This window comes from Bombina bombina, chromosome 6 (genome assembly GCF_027579735.1).
Source record: "Bombina bombina isolate aBomBom1 chromosome 6, aBomBom1.pri, whole genome shotgun sequence".
Lineage (NCBI taxonomy): Eukaryota > Metazoa > Chordata > Amphibia > Anura > Bombinatoridae > Bombina > Bombina bombina.
The window spans coordinates 1,137,638,514-1,137,655,171 of record NC_069504.1 but is presented as its reverse complement, the minus strand read 5'-3'; the positions used below and the strand labels follow the sequence as shown (position 1 = coordinate 1,137,655,171).

Below are 16,658 nucleotides of genomic sequence, written 5' to 3'. Positions count from 1 at the left end.
CCCACGGCCCAGACAGAGGTACAAACTATCCCAGCAAGTTACAGACAGACACCCACGGCCCAGACAGAAGTACAAACTATCCCAGCAAGTTACAGACACCCACGGCCCAGACAGAGGTACGCTATTCCAGCAAGCTACACAGACACCCACGGCCCAGACAGAAGAACAAACTATCCCAGCAAATTACACAGACACCCACGGCCCAGACAGACGTACAAACTATCCCTGCAAGTTACAGACACCCATGGCCCAGACAGAAGTATAAACTATCCCAGCAAGTTACAGACACCCACGGCCCAGACAGAAGTACAAACTATCCCAGCAAGTTACACAGATAGACACTGCACTGCCCAGCAAGAAATACAGAGATCAAGCACTTCCCACCCCACAAGGTTGTTTACTAATTTACACAACCCCTCCCTCCCACACCACCTGGTTGCTTACTCATTTACATAACCCTTCCTTCCCCATCTATAGTTTACTCATTTACATAACCCCAGCAAGTTACAGACAGACCCCCACGGCCCAGACAGACGTACAAACTATACCAGCAAGGTACAGACACCCACGGCCCAGACAGAAGAACAAACTATCCCAGCAAGCTACACAGAAACCCATGGCCCAGACAGAAGTACAAACTATACCAGCAAGTTACAGACGCCCAGACAGACGTACAAACTATACCAGCATACCAGCAAGTTACAGACAGCCACGGCCCAGACAGAAGTACAAACTATACCAGCAAGTTACAGACTTCCACGGCCCAGACAGACGTACAAACTATCCCAGCAAGTTACAGACACCCATGGCCCAGACAGAAGTATAAACTATCCCAGCAAGTTACAGACACCCATGGCCCAGACAGAAGTATAAACTATCCCAGCAAGTTACAGACACCCACGGCCCAGACAGAAGTACAAACTATACCAGCAAGTTACAGACTTCCACGGCCCAGACAGACGTACAAACTATCCCAGCAAGTTACAGACACCCATGGCCCAGACAGAAGTATAAACTATCCCAGCAAGTTACAGACACCCACGGCCCAGACAGAAGTACAAACTATCCCTGCAAGTTACAGACACCCACGGCCCAGACAGAAGTACAAACTATCCCAGCAAGTTACAGACACCCACGGCCCAGACAGAAGTACAAACTATCCCAGCAAGTTACAGACACCCACGGCCCAGACAGAAGTACAAACTATCCCAGCAAGTTACAGACACCCACGGCCCAAACAGAAGTACAAACTATCCCAGTAAGTTACAGAAAGACACCCACAGCCCAGACAGAAGTACAAACTATCCCAGCAAGTTACAGACACCCACGGCCCAAACAGAAGTACAAACTATCCCAGTAAGTTACAAAAAGACACCCACGGCCCAGACAGAAGTACAAACTATCCCAGTAAGTTACAGACAGACACCCACGGCCCAGACAGAAGTACAAACTATCCCAGCAAGTTACAGACAGACCCCCACGGCCCAGACAGAAGAACAAACTATCCCAGCAAGGTACAGACACCCACGGCCCAGACAGAAGAACAAACTATCCCAGCAAGCTACACAGAAACCCATGGCCCAGACAGAAGTACAAACTATCCCAGCAAGTTACAGACAGACCCCCACAGCCCAGACAGAAGTACAAACTATCCTACAAGCTACACAGACACCCACGGCCCAGACAGAAGTACAAATTATCCCAGCAAGTTACAGACAGACACCCACGGCCCAGACAGAAGAACAAACTATCCCAGCAAGCTACACAGACACCCACAGCCCAGACAGACGTACAAACTATCCCAGCAAGTTACAGACATCCACGGCCCAGACAGAAGTACAAACTATCCCAGCAAGTTACAGACACCCATGGCCCAGACAGACGTACAAACTATCCCAGCAAGTTACAGACACCCACGGCCAAAACAGGAGTGCAAATTATCGCAGCAAGTTACAGACACCCACGGCCCAGACAGACGTACATACTATCCCAGCAAGTTACAGACAGACCCCCACGGCCCAGACAGACGTACAAACTATACCAGCAAGGTACAGACACCCATGGCCCAGACAGAAGAACAAACTATCCCAGCAAGCTACACAGAAACCCATGGCCCAGACAGAAGTACAAACTATACCAGCAAGTTACAGACACCCACGGCCCAGACAGACGTACAAACTATACCAGCAAGTTACAGACACCCACGGCCCAGACAGAAGTACAAACTATCCCAGCAAGTTACAGACATCCACGGCCCAGACAGAAGTACAAACTATCCCGGCAAGTTACAGACACCCACGGCCCAGACAGAAGTACAAACTATCCCAGCAAGTTACAGACACCCACGGCCCAGACAGAGGTACAAACTATCCCAGCAAGTTACAGACAGACACCCACGGCCCAGACAGAAGTACAAACTATCCCAGCAAGTTACAGACACCCACGGCCCAGACAGAAGAACAAACTATCCCAGCAAGCTACACAGAAACCCATGGCCCAGACAGACGTACAAACTATACCAGCAAGTTACAGACACCCACGGCCCAGACAGAAGTACAAACTATCCCAGCAAGTTACAGACATCCACGGTCCAGACAGAAGTACAAACTATCCCGGCAAGTTACAGACACCCACGGCCCAGACAGAAGTACAAACTATCCCAGCAAGTTACAGACAGACACCCACGGCCCAGACAGAAGTACAAACTATCCCAGCAAGTTACAGACACCCACGGCCCAGACAGAGGTACAAACTATCCCAGCAAGTTACAGACAGACCCCCACGGCCCAGACAGAAGTACAAACTATCCCAGCAAGTTACAGACACCCACGGCCCAGACAGAAGAACAAACTATCCCAGCAAGCTACACAGAAACCCATGGCCCAGACAGACGTACAAACTATACCAGCAAGTTACAGACACCCATGGCCCAGACAGAAGAACAAACTATCCCAGCAAATTACACAGACACCCACGGCCCAGACAGACGTACAAACTATACCAGCATACCAGCAAGTTACAGACACCCACGGCCCAGACAGAAGTACAAACTATCCCAGCAAGTTACAGACATCCACGGCCCAGACAGAAGTACAAACTATCCCGGCAAGTTACAGACACCCACGGCCCAGACAGAAGTACAAACTATCCCAGCAAGTTACAGACACCCACGGCCCAGACAGAGGTACAAACTATCCCAGCAAGTTACAGACAGACACCCACGGCCCAGACAGAAGTACAAACTATCCCAGCAAGTTACAGACACCCACGGCCCAGACAGAAGAACAAACTATCCCAGCAAGCTACACAGAAACCCATGGCCCAGACAGACGTACAAACTATACCAGCATACCAGCAAGTTACAGACACCCACGGCCCAGACAGACGTACAAACTATACCAGCATACCAGCAAGTTACAGACACCCACGGCCCAGACAGACGTACAAACTATACCAGCAAGTTACAGACACCCACGGCCCAGACAGAAGTACAAACTATCCCAGCAAGTTACAGACATCCACGGTCCAGACAGAAGTACAAACTATCCCGGCAAGTTACAGACACCCACGGCCCAGACAGAAGTACAAACTATCCCAGCAAGGTACAGACACCCACGGCCCAGACAGAGGTACAAACTATCCCAGCAAGTTACAGACAGACACCCACGGCCCAGACAGAAGTACAAACTATCCCAGCAAGTTACAGACACCCACGGCCCAGACAGAGGTACGCTATTCCAGCAAGCTACACAGACACCCACGGCCCAGACAGAAGAACAAACTATCCCAGCAAATTACACAGACACCCACGGCCCAGACAGACGTACAAACTATACCAGCAAGTTACAAACAGACATCCACGGCCCAGACTGAAGTACAAACTATCCCAGCAAGTTACAGACACCCACAGCCCAGACAGAAGTACAACCTATCCAGGCAAGTTACAGACACCCACGGCCCAGACAGAAGTACAGACTATCCCAGCAAGTTACAGACACCCACGGCCCAGACAGAAGTACAAACTATACCAGCAAGTTACAGACTTCCACAGCCCAGACAGACGTACAAACTATCCCAGCAAGTTACAGACACCCATGGCCCAGACAGAAGTATAAACTATCCCAGCAAGTTACAGACACCCATGGCCCAGACAGAAGTATAAACTATCCCAGCAAGTTACAGACACCCACGGCCCAGACAGAAGTACAAACTATCCCAGCAAGTTACAGACACCCATGGCCCAGACAAAAGTATAAACTATCCCAGCAAGTTACAGACAGACACCCACGGCCCAGACAGAAGTACAAACTATCCCAGCAAGTTACAGACACCCACGGCCCAGACAGACGTACAAACTATCCCAGCAAGTTACAGACACCCATGGCCCAGACAAAAGTATAAACTATCCCAGCAAGTTACAGACACCCACGGCCCAGACAGAAGTACAAACTATCCCTGCAAGTTACAGACACCCATGGCCCAGACAGAAGTATAAACTATCCCAGCAAGTTACAGACACCCACGGCCCAGACAGAAGTACAAACTATCCCAGCAAGTTACACAGATAGACACTGCACTGCCCAGCAAGAAATACAGAGATCAAGCACTTCCCACCCCACAAGGTTGTTTACTAATTTACACAACCCCTCCCTCCCACACCACCTGGTTGCTTACTCATTTACATAACCCTTCCTTCCCCATCTATAGTTTACTCATTTACATAACCCCAGCAAGTTACAGACAGACCCCCACGGCCCAGACAGACGTACAAACTATACCAGCAAGGTACAGACACCCACGGCCCAGACAGAAGAACAAACTATCCCAGCAAGCTACACAGAAACCCATGGCCCAGACAGAAGTACAAACTATACCAGCAAGTTACAGACGCCCAGACAGACGTACAAACTATACCAGCATACCAGCAAGTTACAGACAGCCACGGCCCAGACAGAAGTACAAACTATACCAGCAAGTTACAGACTTCCACGGCCCAGACAGACGTACAAACTATCCCAGCAAGTTACAGACACCCATGGCCCAGACAGAAGTATAAACTATCCCAGCAAGTTACAGACACCCATGGCCCAGACAGAAGTATAAACTATCCCAGCAAGTTACAGACACCCACGGCCCAGACAGAAGTACAAACTATACCAGCAAGTTACAGACTTCCACGGCCCAGACAGACGTACAAACTATCCCAGCAAGTTACAGACACCCATGGCCCAGACAGAAGTATAAACTATCCCAGCAAGTTACAGACACCCACGGCCCAGACAGAAGTACAAACTATCCCTGCAAGTTACAGACACCCACGGCCCAGACAGAAGTACAAACTATCCCAGCAAGTTACAGACACCCACGGCCCAGACAGAAGTACAAACTATCCCAGCAAGTTACAGACACCCACGGCCCAGACAGAAGTACAAACTATCCCAGCAAGTTACAGACACCCACGGCCCAAACAGAAGTACAAACTATCCCAGTAAGTTACAGAAAGACACCCACAGCCCAGACAGAAGTACAAACTATCCCAGCAAGTTACAGACACCCACGGCCCAAACAGAAGTACAAACTATCCCAGTAAGTTACAAAAAGACACCCACGGCCCAGACAGAAGTACAAACTATCCCAGTAAGTTACAGACAGACACCCACGGCCCAGACAGAAGTACAAACTATCCCAGCAAGTTACAGACAGACCCCCACGGCCCAGACAGAAGAACAAACTATCCCAGCAAGGTACAGACACCCACGGCCCAGACAGAAGAACAAACTATCCCAGCAAGCTACACAGAAACCCATGGCCCAGACAGAAGTACAAACTATCCCAGCAAGTTACAGACAGACCCCCACAGCCCAGACAGAAGTACAAACTATCCTACAAGCTACACAGACACCCACGGCCCAGACAGAAGTACAAATTATCCCAGCAAGTTACAGACAGACACCCACGGCCCAGACAGACGTACAAACTATACCAGCAAGGTACAGACACCCACGGCCCAGACAGAAGAACAAACTATCCCAGCAAGCTACACAGAAACCCATGGCCCAGACAGAAGTACAAACTATACCAGCAAGTTACAGACACCCACGGCCCAGACAGACGTACAAACTATCCCAGCAAGTTACAGACATCCACGGCCCAGACAGAAGTACAAACTATCCCAGCAAGTTACAGACACCCATGGCCCAGACAGACGTACAAACTATCCCAGCAAGTTACAGACACCCACGGCCAAAACAGGAGTGCAAATTATCGCAGCAAGTTACAGACACCCACGGCCCAGACAGACGTACATACTATCCCAGCAAGTTACAGACAGACCCCCACGGCCCAGACAGACGTACAAACTATACCAGCAAGGTACAGACACCCATGGCCCAGACAGAAGAACAAACTATCCCAGCAAGCTACACAGAAACCCATGGCCCAGACAGAAGTACAAACTATACCAGCAAGTTACAGACACCCACGGCCCAGACAGACGTACAAACTATACCAGCAAGTTACAGACACCCACGGCCCAGACAGAAGTACAAACTATCCCAGCAAGTTACAGACATCCACGGCCCAGACAGAAGTACAAACTATCCCGGCAAGTTACAGACACCCCGGCCCAGACAGAAGTACAAACTATCCCAGCAAGTTACAGACACCCACGGCCCAGACAGAGGTACAAACTATCCCAGCAAGTTACAGACAGACACCCACGGCCCAGACAGAAGTACAAACTATCCCAGCAAGTTACAGACACCCACGGCCCAGACAGAAGAACAAACTATCCCAGCAAGCTACACAGAAACCCATGGCCCAGACAGACGTACAAACTATACCAGCAAGTTACAGACACCCACGGCCCAGACAGAAGTACAAACTATCCCAGCAAGTTACAGACATCCACGGTCCAGACAGAAGTACAAACTATCCCGGCAAGTTACAGACACCCACGGCCCAGACAGAAGTACAAACTATCCCAGCAAGTTACAGACAGACACCCACGGCCCAGACAGAAGTACAAACTATCCCAGCAAGTTACAGACACCCACGGCCCAGACAGAGGTACAAACTATCCCAGCAAGTTACAGACAGACACCCACGGCCCAGACAGAAGTACAAACTATCCCAGCAAGTTACAGACACCCACGGCCCAGACAGAAGAACAAACTATCCCAGCAAGCTACACAGAAACCCATGGCCCAGACAGAAGTACAAACTATACCAGCAAGTTACAGACACCCACGGCCCAGACAGAAGTACAAACTATCCCAGCAAGTTACAGACATCCACGGTCCAGACAGAAGTACAAACTATCCCGGCAAGTTACAGACACCCACGGCCCAGACAGAAGTACAAACTATCCCAGCAAGGTACAGACACCCATGGCCCAGACAGAGGTACAAACTATCCCAGCAAGTTACAGACAGACACCCACGGCCCAGACAGAAGTACAAACTATCCCAGCAAGTTACAGACACCCACGGCCCAGACAGCTACACAGACACCCATGGCCCAGACAGAAGTACAAACTATCCCAGCAAGTTACACAGACACCCACGGCCCAGACAGACGTACAAACTATCCCAGCAAGTTACAAACAGACATCCACGGCCCAGACAGAAGTACAAACTATCCCAGCAAGTTACAGACACCCACGGCCCAGACAGAAGTACAAACTATCCCAGCAAGTTACAGACAGACACCCACGGCCCAGACAGAAGTACAAACTATCCCGGCAAGTTACAGACACCCACGGCCCAGACAGAAGTACAAACTATCCCAGCAAGTTACAGACACCCACGGCCCAGACAGAAGTACAAACTATCCCAGCAAGTTACAGACACCCACGGCCCAGACAGAAGTACAAACTATCCCAGCAAGTTACAGACACCCACGGCCCAGACAGAAGTACAAACTATACCAGCAAGTTACAGACTTCCACGGCCCAGACAGACGTACAAACTATCCCAGCAAGTTACAGACACCCATGGTCCAGACAGAAGTATAAACTATCCCAGCAAGTTACAGACACCCATGGCCCAGACAGAAGTATAAACTATCCCAGCAAGTTACAGACACCCACGGCCCAGACAGAAGTACAAACTATCCCTGTAAGTTACAGACACCCATGGCCCAGACAGAAGTATAAACTATCCCAGCAAGTTACAGACACCCACGGCCCAGACAGAAGTACAAACTATCCCAGCAAGTTACACAGATAGACACTGCACTGCCCAGCAAGAAATACAGAGATCAAGCACTTCCCACCCCACAAGGTTGTTTACTAATTTACACAACCCCTCCCTCCCACACCACCTGGTTGCTTACTCATTTACATAACCCTTCCTTCCCCATCTATAGTTTACTCATTTACATAACCCCTCCCTCCCACACCACCTGGTTGCTTACTCATTTACATAACCCCTCCTTCCCCATCTATAGTTTACTCATTTACATAACCCCTCGTTCCCCCATCTATAGTTTACTGATTTACTTAACCCCTCCTTCCCAGACCACCTAGTTGTTTACTCATTAACATAACCCCTCCTACCCCATCTATAGTTTACTCATTTACATAACCCATCCTTCCAACCCCCACCTATAGTTTACTCATTTACATAACCCCTCCTTCCCCTCATCAATAGCTTACTCATTAACATAACCCCTCCTTTCCCCAATCTATAGCTTACTCATTTACCTAACCCCTCCTTTCCAACCCAACCGAGCTATAGTTAACTCATTTATATAACCCCTCCTTTCCACCCATCTATAGTTAACTAATTTACATAACCCCTCCTTTCCACACCACCTGGATATTTATTCATTTACATAACCCCTTCTTCTCACCCATCTATAGTTCTATAGTTTACTCATTTACATAACCCCTCCTTTCCACACCACCTGGATATTTATTCATTTACATAAACCCTTCTTTTCACCCATCTATAGTTCTATAGCTTACTCATTGACATAACCCTTCCTTTCTACACATCTATAGTTTACTCATTTACATGACCCCTCCTTCCCACCTATCTATAGTGTACTCATTTACATAACCCCTCCTTTCCACATCACCTGGTTATTTATTCATTTTCATAACCCCTTCTTCTCACCCATCTATAGCTCTATAGTTTACTCATTTATATAACCCCTCCTTTCCACACATCTATAGTTTACTCATTTACATAACCCCTCCTTCCCACCTATCTATAATTTACTCATTTACATAACCCCTCCTTCCCACCCATCTATAGTTTACTCTTTTGCATAACCCCTCCTTTCCACCCATCTATAGTTTACTCATTTACATAACCACTCCTTCCCCCATCTATAGTTCATTTATTCACATAAGGCCTCCTTCCCACACCACCTGTTTTATTTATTCATTTACATAATCCCTCCGTCCCACACCACCTGGTTATTCACTAATTTACATAACCTCTCCTCCCCACACCACCTGGTTATTTACTCATTTACATAACCCATCCTTCCCATCCATCTATAGTTTACTCATTTGCATAACCCCTCCTTCCCACACCACCTGATTATTTACTCATTTACATAACCCCTCCTTTAATTGATATGAGTTATTATTATTACAGTTATTTCCCATGACTCCTGGCAGGAAGTAGCATGATTTGTCACACACACACCTACTTTGTTCTACTTCTGCTACAGCTGTCACATATCCTCAAATCACCACAACATAAAGACAGAAGTACAAACTATCCCAGCAAGTTACAGACAGACACTAATGGCCCAGACAGAAGAACAAACAATTCCAGCAAGTAACAGACACCCATGGCCCAGATAGAAGTACAAACTATTGCAGCAAGCTACACAGACACCCACGGCCCAGACAGAAGTACAAACCGACCCAGCAAGTTACAGACACCCACGGCCCATACAGAAGTACAAACTATCCCAGCAAGTTACTGACAGACACTCATGGCCCAGACAGAAGTACAAACTATCCCAGCAAGTTACACAGATAGACACTGCACAGCCCAGCAAGAAATACAGAGATCAAGCACTTTCCACCCGACCTGCTTACTCATTTACATAACCCCTCCTTCCCCATCTATAGTTTACTCATTTACATAACCCCTCGTTCCCCATCTAAAGTTTACTGATTTACTTAACCCCTCCTTCCCACATCACCTGGTTGTTTACTCATTTCCATAACCTATACTTCCCAGACCACCTGGTTATTTACTCATTAACATAACCCCTCCTACCCCCCATCTATAGTTTACTCATTTACATAACCCATCCTTCCAACCCCACCTATAGTTTACTCATTTACATAACCCCTCCTTCCCCTCATCTATAGCTTACTCATTTAAATAACCCCTCCTTTCCCTCATCTATAGTTTACTCATTTAAATAACCCTTCCTTCCCACACATCTATAATTTACTCATTTACATAACCCCCTCCTTTCCACACCGCCTGGTTATTTATTCATTTACATAACCCCTTCTCACTCATCTATAGTTCTATAGTTTATTCATTTACATAACCCCTCCTTTCCACACCACCTGGTTATTTATTCATTTACATAACCCCTTCTTCTCACCCATCTATAGTTCTATAGTTTACTCATTTACATAACCCCTCCTTCCCACCTATCTATAGTTTACTCATTTACATAACCCCTCCTTTCCACACTACCTAGTTGTTTACTCATTTACATAACCCTTCCCACACTACCTGGCTGTTTACTCATTTACATATCCCCTTCTTCCCAAGCTACCTGGTTGTTTACTCATTTACATAACTCATCCTTTCCACACATCTATAGTTTACTCATTTACATAGCCCCTCCTTGCCATACATCTATAGTTTACTCATTTACATAACCCCTCCATTCCACCCATCTATAGTTTACTCATTTGCATAACCCTTCCTTCCCCATCTATAGTTTACTCATTTACATATCTCCCCCTTCCCACCCCACCTATAGCTTTATAAATAAGCACTAATAACAATACCAACATTTCCTAGGCACAATACCCTCTAGCTCCCTCTTCTCTGCAGATGATCCAATCCTGCACAAGATGATCTTATAAATATGGTACATAATGAAGTTATGGGCACTAGGTGTGATATGGACCACAAATTGTGATACAGCACTGCCAAGCAAGTTCCATGTGTGTAAGTTTATCTATAGCACTTTTGTGTAGGCCGGATCCACACTAATATGCGCACACACACAATTTGATTATAGTATTTGTGCTTTGAGTGAAAAACTTATAAAAACATAACACATCTAATGAAGAGACCTTATTTGGAAAGGTTAAAAAACGCGGTTACAACAAATCCTGAAAGCACAATAATCACTATATACCGATAATAATTATCATTAAGAAATATAAAAAACACATGTAGAGAACCAACTGTGAAATATAAGAAATTAAAAGGGACATAAACCCATAATTTGTTATTCATGACTCAAATAGAACAAACATTTTAAACAGCTTTACAATTTACTGCTTTATCTTGGTATTCTTTGTTGAAGGAACAACAATGCACCACTGGGAGCTAGCTGAGCACATCGTATGAGCCAATGACAAGAGGCATATACTGTATGTGTAGCCACCAATCAGAAGCTAGCCCCTAAGACTACCTAGGTAACACAGGATACCAAAAGAAGAAAGCACATTAGAGAATACAAGTTGGACATTTGTTAGTATGCTATATCTCAGGCGTTGGGCCTCCCCTGTGACAACATTTACAAGACAGTGCACCCCCCCCCCCCCAATATTAGTATTAGTAATATTTATTTGGGTACTTTACATCTCATACAGGGTTCAAACAAAAGCTCTCAAGAGCCGATTCTGCTCAACCAAAACATAATTTATGTCTGAACTTACCTGATAAATTCATTTATTTTATAGTGGCAAGAGTCCATGAGCTAGTGACGTATGAGATATACATTTCTACCAGGAGGGAGCAAAGTTTCCCAAACTTAAAAATGCCTATAAATACACCTCACTCATACCTCAGTTTAACGTTTAGCCAAGAAGTGAGGTGTAAAAGAATGATTAAAAAGCATACAAAAAACACAATTTATGCTTACCTGATAAATGTATTTCTCTTGTGGTGTATCCAGTCCACGGATCATCCATTACTTGTGGGATATTCTCATTCCCAACAGGAAGTTGCAAGAGGACACCCACAGCAGAGCTGTTATATAGCTCCTCCCCTAACTGCCATATCCAGTCATTCGACTGAAAACACGCAGAGAAAACAGAATTTATGTTTACCTGATAAATTTCTTTCTCCAACGGTGTGTCCGGTCCACGGCGTCATCCTTACTTGTGGGATATTCTCTTCCCCAACAGGAAATGGCAAAGAGCCCAGCAAAGCTGGTCACATGATCCCTCCTAGGCTCCGCCTACCCCAGTCATTCGACCGACGTTAAGGAGGAATAATAGCATAGGAGAAACCATATGGTACCGTGGTGACTGTAGTTAAAGAAAATAAATTATCAGACCTGATTAAAAAACCAGGGCGGGCCGTGGACCGGACACACCGTTGGAGAAAGAAATTTATCAGGTAAACATAAATTCTGTTTTCTCCAACATAGGTGTGTCCGGTCCACGGCGTCATCCTTACTTGTGGGAACCAATACCAAAGCTTTAGGACACGGATGAAGGGAGGGAGCAAATCAGGTCACCTAAATGGAAGGCACCACGGCTTGCAAAACCTTTCTCCCAAAAATAGCCTCAGAAGAAGCAAAAGTATCAAACTTGTAAAATTTGGTAAAAGTGTGCAGTGAAGACCAAGTCGCTGCCCTACATATCTGATCAACAGAAGCCTCGTTCTTGAAGGCCCATGTGGAAGCCACAGCCCTAGTGGAATGAGCCGTGATTCTTTCGGGAGGCTGCCGTCCAGCAGTCTCGTAAGCCAATCTGATGATGCTTTTAATCCAAAAAGAGAGAGAGGTAGAAGTTGCTTTTTGACCTCTCCTTTTACCTGAATAAACAACAAACAGGGAAGATGTTTGTCTAAAATCCTTTGTAGCATCTAAATAGAATTTTAGAGCGCGAACAACATCCAAATTGTGCAACAAGCGTTCCTTCTTTGAAACTGGTTTCGGACACAGAGAAGGTACGATAATCTCCTGGTTAATGTTTTTGTTAGAAACAACTTTTGGAAGAAAACCAGGTTTAGTACGTAAAACCACCTTATCTGCATGGAACACCAGATAAGGAGGAGAACACTGCAGAGCAGATAATTCTGAAACTCTTCTAGCAGAAGAAATTGCAACTAAAAACAAAACTTTCCAAGATAATAACTTAATATCAACGGAATGTAAGGGTTCAAACGGAACCCCCTGAAGAACTGAAAGAACTAAATTGAGACTCCAAGGAGGAGTCAAAGGTTTGTAAACAGGCTTGATTCTAACCAGAGCCTGAACAAAGGCTTGAACATCTGGCACAGCTGCCAGTTTTTTGTGAAGTAACACCGACAAGGCAGAAATCTGTCCCTTCAGGGAACTTGCCGATAATCCTTTTTCCAATCCTTCTTGAAGGAAGGATAGAATCCTAGGAATCTTAACCTTGTCCCAAGGGAATCCTTTAGATTCACACCAACAGATATATTTTTTCCAAATTTTATGGTAAATCTTTCTAGTTACAGGCTTTCTGGCCTGAACAAGAGTATCGATAACAGAATCTGAGAAACCTCGCTTCGATAAAATCAAGCGTTCAATCTCCAAGCAGTCAGCTGGAGTGAAACCAGATTCGGATGTTCGAACGGACCCTGAACAAGAAGGTCTCGTCTCAAAGGTAGCTTCCAAGGTGGAGCCGATGACATATTCACCAGATCTGCATACCAAGTCCTGCGTGGCCACGCAGGAGCTATCAAGATCACCGACGCCCTCTCCTGATTGATCCTGGCTACCAGCCTGGGGATGAGAGGAAACGGCGGGAACACATAAGCTAGTTTGAAGGTCCAAGGTGCTACTAGTGCATCCACTAGAGCCGCCTTGGGATCCCTGGATCTGGACCCGTAGCAAGGAACTTTGAAGTTCTGACGAGAGGCCATCAGATCCATGTCTGGAATGCCCCAAAGTTGAGTGACTTGGGCAAAGATTTCCGGATGGAGTTCCCACTCCCCCGGATGCAATGTCTGACGACTCAGAAAATCCGCTTCCCAATTTTCCACTCCCGGGATGTGGATAGCAGACAGGTGGCAGGAGTGAGACTCCGCCCATAGAATGATCTTGGTCACTTCTTCCATCGCTAGGGAACTCCTTGTTCCCCCCTGATGGTTGATGTACGCAACAGTCGTCATGTTGTCTGATTGAAACCGTATGAACTTGGTCCTCGCTAGCTGAGGCCAAGCCTTGAGAGCATTGAATATCGCTCTCAGTTCCAGAATATTTATCGGTAGAAGAGATTCTTCCCGAGACCAAAGACCCTGAGCTTTCAGGGATCCCCAGACCGCGCCCCAGCCCATCAGACTGGCGTCGGTCGTGACAATGACCCACTCTGGTCTGTGGAATGTCATCCCTCGTGACAGGTTGTCCAGGGACAGCCACCAACGGAGTGAGTCTCTGGTCCTCTGATTTACTTGTATCTTTGGAGACAAGTCTGTATAGTCCCCATTCCACTGACTGAGCATGCACAGTTGTAACGGTCTTAGATGAATGCGCGCAAAAGGAACTATGTCCATTGCCGCTACCATCAACCCGATCACTTCCATGCACTGAGCTACGGAAGGAAGAGGAACGGAATGAAGTATTCGACAAGAGTCCAGGAGCTTTGTCTTTCTGGCCTCTGTTAGAAAAATCCTCATTTCTGAGGAGTCTATAATTGTTCCCAAGAAGGGAACCCTTGTTGACGGGGATAGAGAACTCTTTTCCACGTTCACTTTCCAGCCGTGCGATCTGAGAAAGGCCAGGACGATGTCCGTGTGAGCCTTTGCTCGAGGGAGGGACGACGCTTGAATCAGAATGTCGTCCAGGTAAGGTACTACTGCAATGCCCCTTGGTCTTAGCACAGCTAGAAGGGACCCTAGTACCTTTGTGAAAATCCTTGGAGCAGTGGCTAATCCGAAAGGAAGCGCCACGAACTGGTAATGTTTGTCCAGGAAAGCAAACCTTAGGAACCGATGATGTTCCTTGTGGATAGGAATATGTAGATACGCATCCTTTAAATCCACCGTGGTCATGAATTGACCTTCCTGGATGGAAGGAAGGATAGTTCGAATGGTTTCCATCTTGAAAGATGGGACCTTGAGAAATTTGTTTAAGATCTTGAGATCTAGGATTGGTCTGAATGTTCCCTCTTTTTTGGGAACTATGAACAGATTGGAGTAGAACCCCATCCCTTGTTCTCTCAATGGAACAGGATGAATCACTCCCATTTTTAACAGGTCTTCTACGCAAAGTAAGAACGCCTGTCTTTTTATGTGGTCTGAAGACAACTGAGACCTGTGGAACCTTCCCCTTGGGGGAAGTCCCTTGAATTCCAGAAGATAACCCTGGGAGACTATTTCTAGCGCCCAAGGATCCAGAACATCTCTTGCCCAAGCCTGAGCGAAGAGAGAGAGTCTGCCCCCCACCAGATCCGGTCCCGGATCGGGGGCCGATATTTCATGCTGTCTTGGTAGCAGTGGCAGGTTTCTTTGCCTGCTTTCCCTTGTTCCAGCCTTGCATTGGTCTCCAAGCTGGCTTGGCCTGAGGAGTATTACCTTCTTGCTTAGAGGACGTAGCACCTTGGGCTGGTCCGTTTTTACGAAAGGGACGAAAATTAGGTCTATTTTTTGCCTTGAAAGGCCGATCCTGAGGAAGGGCATGGCCCTTACCCCCAGTGATATCAGAGATAATCTCTTTCAAGTCAGGACCAAACAGCGTTTTCCCCTTGAAAGGAATGTTTAGTAGCTTGTTCTTGGAAGACGCATCAGCCGACCAAGATTTCAACCAAAGCGCTCTGCGCGCCACAATAGCAAACCCAGAATTCTTAGCCGCTAACTTAGCCAATTGCAAAGAGGCGTCTAGAGTGAAAGAATTAGCCAATTTGAGAGCATTGACTCTGTCCATAATCTCCTCATAAGGAGGCGAGTCACTATCGAGCACCTTAATCAGTTCATCAAACCAGAAATATGCGGCTGTAGTGACAGGGACAATGCATGAAATGGGTTGTAGAAGGTAACCCTGCTGAACAAACATCTTTTTAAGCAAACCTTCTAATTTTTTATCCATAGGATCTTTGAAAGCACAACTATCTTCTATGGGAATAGTGGTGCGTTTGTTTAAAGTAGAAACCGCTCCCTCGACCTTGGGGACTGACTGCCATAAGTCCTTTCTGGGGTCGACCATAGGAAACAATTTTTTAAATATGGGGGGAGGGACGAAAGGAATACCGGGCCTTTCCCATTCTTTATTAACAATGTCCGCCACCCGCTTGGGTATAGGAAAAGCTTCTGGGAGCCCCGGCACCTCTAGGAACTTGTCCATTTTACATAGTTTCTCTGGGATGACCAAATTTTCACAATCATCCAGAGTGGATAATACCTCCTTAAGCAAAATGCGGAGATGTTCCAATTTAAATTTAAAAGTAATCACATCAGATTCAGCCTGCTGAGAAATATTCCCTAAATCAGTAATTTCTCCCTCAGACAAAACCTCCCTGGCCCCCT

At 46.5% G+C, this 16,658-nt stretch overlaps 1 protein-coding gene across 2 annotated transcripts in view; it reads right to left on the bottom strand.

The window, feature by feature from the left end:
- The window catches only part of LOC128664282 (N-acylneuraminate cytidylyltransferase), a 238,183-nt gene that overhangs the window by 49,113 nt on the left and 172,412 nt on the right, over positions 1 to 16,658 (bottom strand). The window lies entirely within an intron of this gene.